The sequence below is a fragment of the Leptonychotes weddellii genome, chromosome 7 (assembly GCF_054177405.1).
Source record: "Leptonychotes weddellii isolate Sample4059 chromosome 7, ASM5417740v2, whole genome shotgun sequence".
Lineage (NCBI taxonomy): Eukaryota > Metazoa > Chordata > Mammalia > Carnivora > Phocidae > Leptonychotes > Leptonychotes weddellii.
Window position 1 is genome coordinate 108,231,752 of NC_138375.1, and position 6,566 is coordinate 108,238,317.

The following is a 6,566-nucleotide window of genomic DNA, read 5'->3' on the forward strand; positions in this document are numbered from 1 at the left end:
GCAACGTGTGATAATATTTATTGGCTCACAGACATTCCCGCTTTGTCAAGGGCAGTTCCTGCTGCCTGAGGCTCTCTGTAGGAGCCAGCCTGAGAGTGGGCTTTCTCTAGTCTCTCCCTGATTCAGCCCCTTCTAGCATTTAAGGGGTTTAGCTGCCAAAGGAAGAAAAGTATTTCCAGGTCCTGAGATAAAATCTAGAACCAGGCTGTCCAAAACAGTAGCTACTGTGCCCGTGTGGCTCTTGAACACTTGAAATGTACAAAATAGGATGTGTTTTAAGTATAAAATGCGCACCAGTTTTGAAGACTGAGTATAAAATATGAATGTAAAATATTAATGTTTTAATAGTGATTCCCTTCTAAAATGATAATATTTTGGATATGTTTGGTTAAGTAAAACATATTATTAAAGTTAATTTCCCCTGTCCCTTTTTACTTCTTTAGTGTGCACACTGGAAAATTTTGAATTATGTTTGGGACTCATATTCGGACACAAGCAGCACAGAGGTTTCGGTTACTACTGATGGGTATTGGCTGCCAAGATCCTTCCAGCAGCTTATCTGGACACATTGAGTAAGAGTCCCATGAGCAGTGAGAAAAATCTACTGTGGGTGAGGGGCCAGGAATAAGGTGGGAGGCCCATTCTGGGCTAGATTCAGATGGGCACATTTCTTTGGACAGAGAGGAGAGGCCAAATACCCCCAAAAGGAGAAAAAAAAAATGTTTCTCAAAGCCAAGTTACATAATTTCTGATGTTTTTAAATTTCTTTGCAAAAAGTTCGACAAGTTCACACCGATTTCAGCATCAAGAAAGCTGCCAGTTTGGCAGCCCCATCCTGAATTTTTTCTCTGATCTGAGGTACAAAGTTGGGGCCTCTGTAAGTTTTCCTTCCTGTTATAGTACTTGTGACCTGCTTGGAGAGGTTACAGTCAGGAACATAAAACTGCAGCTGTGAGATTGCATTATGATGTAGGAGAAAGTCTGTCCAAGTGAAAGCAAAATAGAACCCAAACAGTCTGATACTAATGCGAAGAGGAAAAAAAAAAAAAAATCAATTTACTTTCACAAACTTCCTCTTCTTGGAGAGGTCTTTTAGACAACAGATTGCAAAACTCTTTAATCAGATATGTGCTGTAGGGCCCTCTGGCCTTGCTAACCATCAGGAGCTCTATCTTACTCGTGGTGCATTCCTCTCTGTCTACCCTCCCTACTAATCTCCCCTCATCCACGCCGTGCACAGCCACCTAACCTACTGTTTCTCAAGCACACCCTGCTGTTTTCTCTGTCCTCAACCTCCTTCCCTCCACCTGGGGAAAAAAAAAATCTACCTATCTTTCAAAACTCGGTTACAACCTGGTTTTCTTTGCGAGGCCTGGCCCAAGCCTCAGGGCCCTGACCCATCTTCAGGGCGCATCCCTAAGAGGCCTGAGTGTGTTTGTCTCCCTCTCCAGTGTGCAGGATGCTTCAAGCTGTTGACCAAATATTATTTGTGTCTCTGTCAGCCGTGCCTGCATCATTTCTGGCTCATTGTAGGCAGGTAAAAAGTGCTTATGGAAGGAACAAGCGAATGAACAAATGAACAAATGAACCTTCTGTTCTCTTGTTTCAGTATGAAAGACTGCAATTATTTTAACAACCAAATTACAATGTTATGTTATTCTCCGATGCTGAAGTAAGAGTGTCTTCCCTTTTGAACTTTGAAGCCTCTGCATGAGACTTGCTTGACTCCAAAAGACATACAGAGATTATCTGTCTGTCCTTGTTTCCTCTATGCTTAATTCTGTTTTATTAGCAGGTGTTCGGGAGGCACGATGAAGACAATTCAGGGGCTCTGATGATAGAGAAGCTGTCTGATGCATTATCAATCAGTCCATAGGACATGCCCTTTCACTTCTTGGCTTAGAATTAGGTAAGTGCAGATTCATCCATCTACATACTGTCACACAGGCCCTTTGTGATCAATAAAATGTATTTTGCAAAAGATTTGGTGAGATGAGAGATCTATTTCCATGACCATAGAGAAACAGTAAAATCAGCTAGCCCAAACTGAAATGGAGGCCATTCCATCCATATAAAAGCCCAAAACAAAAACGTCCATCCTCTTATTTAATTTCAGGCAAATCATGATAGGTCAGTAAAGAAAATCCAGCAACTTTATTCTTCTCTTTGCATACCTTTTGTGGCAAATGGTGATCCTCACATGGGTGAAGATCTCGTCTAGCTTGTTTACCAAACAGGAACTGCTACCATAAGGAAGTACGCCACGAATATTCTTGCTCACCTGGATGAAAGAATGGCAGTTAGTTGCTTGTGAGCCCGAAAGGGGATGTTATCGAATTACTCTCATAACCACTTGATGCGGAGAACAACGTGGTTTTGGTAAACATGTTCTCTCTTCTGTAAAAACAAGGTTCACGCAATGATATTGTCAGACTACAGCTTTCCCCCCCACATCATTCTTAAATGTGAAATTAAGAGAGACATGCTTTATGTCGAGAGGCAGCCAAATGAATGATGGAAACTGTATTCATTCCAGAAGCAATAATAAAACATGGAAAAACACGTTTCTGCAAAGTGACCCCGGAGAGACTTCAAAGAGTCCATTAGGTGAGAAAGGAGATGGTTCCAGTCGGGAGACAGCAACCCGTGGCTGCTTATATGTGACTGGTTTCCTCTCTCTTTCCACGGAGTCAACACAGACTGGGAAGACGTGCTAAGTTTCTGAGTTTCTGAGTTATTTGAACTTTTCAAAAGCATGTTGAAAGCTGTACTTGGGAGGGTGGTATGTTGCACAGAATGGAAAGTTATCATCTTAAAGGGGCTTGGTGCCAGAGTTATGAGTTAAAAATGGTGGGTTTGTAAAGTAGTTTCCAAAGTAGTTTTTGTCAAAATTAACCAAACCCTTACTGGTATTATTCTACAGGTAGCCTAGTATGGAAGAAAAAAAAATAGGAAAAACACATTTTACTTAAGTATGAGTCCCCAGACTAAAGCCTTTTTAAATTCCCTAAAGTAGCATTGAAAGTCTGAAAAAAACTTTATTTTTTTAAGGTGTACACTGTGATGTCCTGATATACATATGCATTGTGAAATGATTACCAGTATCAAACTAATTAACATATGCATCACCTCACATAGTTACCATTTGTGTGTGTGCGTGTGCGTGCGTGTGCGTGTGTGTGCACACTCACGCATGCTTGCATGCATGTGAATGGCTAGAACACTTTGGATCCACTCCCTTGGCAGATTTCAAGTATACAGTATATTATTATTAACTATATTAACTATATCACCATGCTGTGCAGTAGGTCTCCAGAACTTACCCAATTTATAACTTCAAGTTTATATCCCCTGACCAACATCTCCCCATTTCTCCTACTCCCCAGTCCCTGCTAACCACCAATCCACTCCATTTCTGAGTTTGACATCTGTAGATTCCATATACCCACGAGATCATGAGTATTTGTCTCCTTGTGTCTGGCTTGCTTTACTTAACATAATGTCCTCCAGGTTTATCCACATTGTTGCAAATGGCATGATTGACCGTATTTGACTGAATAATACTCCATTGTGTATGTGTGTGTGTATATATATTTTATGTATATTTATATATTTAAATATAAATATATAAATATATTTCTATTTTATGTATATTTTTATATATAATATATATAAACACAGAATATTCCATGATATATATAATATTCCTTTCTTATAGTATGAAATATAAAATATAATATATAAATATAATATGTATAAAATAATACATAAAGATATATAATATGTAAATTATATACGTGTATATGTATCTCTCATATTTCCTTTCTCCATCCATCAACAGACACAGATTATTTCCATATCTTAGCTACTGTGAATAATGCTGGGGGTTCAGATATCTCTTCAAGGTGGTGATTTTATTTCTCTTGGATATATACCTAGATTGAGAGTGCTGGATCATATGGTGGTTTTATTTTATTTTATTTTGAGGAACCTCCACGGTGTTTTCCTTCATAGCCACTCCGATTTCATTCCCATCACGGTGCACAAGCATTCCTCTTTCCCATATCCTCTCTAATACTTAGTTTCGGTATCTTTTGACTTTTTGATAACAGCCGTTCTAATATGTGTGAGGTGATAGCTCATTGTGGTTTTGATTTGCATTTCCCTTACTGTTGACCATTTGTATATCTTCTTTGGAAAAATGCTAATTCAAGTCCTCTGCCTATTTCATATTTAGGTTAATTTTTTTTTCTTTTTGCTATTGAGTTGTAGGAGTTCCTTAGATATGTCGGATATTAACCTCTTATCAGATGTATGATTTGCAAAGATTTTCTCCCTTTCCATAGATTGCCTTTTCATTGTTGATTTTACTGTGCAGAAACTTTTTAGTTTGATTGTAACCCCACTTCTTTTTTGTATTTCGGTGTCTTATTTTGTTTTGTTGCTTTTGTTGCCTTTGCTTTTGGTGTGAAATTCAAAAAATTGCGAAGACCAATGTCAAGGGGACTCCCCTTTGTTTTCCCTAGGGCAGTGTCCTAAAATGCTCAAGTTGGTGTGCCTTCTCCCAGTCCCAAGTGTTGAGCTGGCTTTCCACATGTGCTGCTGAGCTGTGTGTAGAGGCTCCCACTCACCAGACAGTGGGGGAGCATGCAGGGAGCCAGCCATTGTGCAGAGGAGGCCCCAGAGAATTAGCGTTGTGTGTATGGGCCACTTGTGTGTATGGGCCACTTAGGGGGCCCGCAAGCAGGGCATCCCCGGTGCTGGCCTCCTGATGGAGCCTGTGAAGCAGTTAATAAGATCCACATCCCCTTGTTGAGTTCTGAATCCTGATTGCTGTGAGTGCCCACCTCTCTTCCCTGCTCCCAGCTCCTCAGACTCAGCCATACTGATCCCCTCAGTGTTCTGGATGAGCGAGAAGGAAGTGGGCCTCATGGGCTGCATCTTGGGAAGCTGGGTACTTACTCCCTACACTCTTGCTTTCCCCTGTGAAAGAAATCAGGGCACGGAGATCTTTTCTGGCATCTGGCATTGAGCTCTGCCCCCTCAGGAGAGGGGTTACGTGGGTAAAGTGAAACTATTGTTCTTAGCCTCTTCGATGCGACCGTCCTTGGGTTTTTTGCTGCAGCGGTGTGCTAGAACTTTTCCACTGGACCCCTGGACGCCCACTTTCATCCTTGGTGTTGTCAGATCTATGTTCAAAGGGGAGACAGAGAGCTGGAAGTTCCTGAATAGGAATCATCATCCATCTTGATGATGTCACTCTCAGTGAAAGTTTGAGAAAACTTTAGACATTTTGTCTAAGGATCCTTCTCTGACCTCCCAGAATATAAATATGTGTCTATCATCAGGTTCTCATCAGTTCTACACATGTATGTGTGTAACTCTGGCACCCATGAGGCGTTGGAGATAGGGTAAGAGTCAAATCACGGTCTGCGTGCTATACGGTCAAGTGAAATCTTCCTTTTGTTAGTCTGACCTTAGGCAGGTTGTTTGACCTCTCTGGAGTTGGGAATAATAACCTACCTACCTCAGAGGGTTGATAATGAGGGTTGGATAAAATAATGCATGTGAAGTGACTGGCATATTGAAAGCACTCAAAATCAGGGCGCCTGGGTGGTTCAGTTGGTTGGGCGACTGCCTTTGGCTCAGGTCATGATCCTGGAGTCCCGGGATCGAGTCCCGCATCGGGCTCCCTGCTCGGCAGGTCGCCTGCTTCTCCCTCTGACCCTCCCCCCTCTCATGCTCTCTCTATCTCATTCTGTCTCTCGAATAAATAAATAAAATCTTTAAAAAAAAAAAAAGAAAGCACTCAAAATCAGTGACTATCTTTATTGTCACCATCATCATCATCATCACAAAAATTAGTATGATGTGTGGTCATTTGGGGCAGCACTAAAATGTTGACCTTTCCTGAGTATGAAAAAAATGATCCTATTAAGGAAAATAATAAAATATTATAGTATGTATGTCTACAATAAAAAAAAATGTTAAGACATCAGCAACATTAATTTTTGTAAAAACAATTAACCAGAGACTGTGCGTTCAAATTATTTACAAGTTTGCTGTTCTCTAATCCTTAACTTGGGAAAATCTCATTGTATCAATATTTCTGTCCATAGGTTTTCAGCTTCATCTCTGTCACTAAATATACAGGAGTTGAAAGCTATAAACTACAGTTCTTTTTAATATGTTCTGAAATTCAGATTTTACCCTATTCAATCAATACAATTAGTTTAAACAAATTAGTTTTGTGACTGTAGAAGGAGGGAAGGAGGAAAAGGAAGGGAGGAGGGGGAGGGAGGGGGCGGGGAGAGGGGAAGGAGGGGGTGGGGGGTGGGGAGAGGAGGAGCAGGGAGAGGAGGGGGGAAAGGAAAAAAGGAAAAAAAGGCCTTCATAAATTTACGTGAAAAGAAGACATTTGCTAGAAAACAGGAAAACTGTAAAACAATCTTTGCTTGTGGAAAATGAGCCAGGCTTCATTAGTAAGCAACTTTGGAAAAGCTGGAATGATGGACAAGTTATACCCTGGTAACTCAGTTCTCTGTTCTCAGTAGGGGATTTCTCAG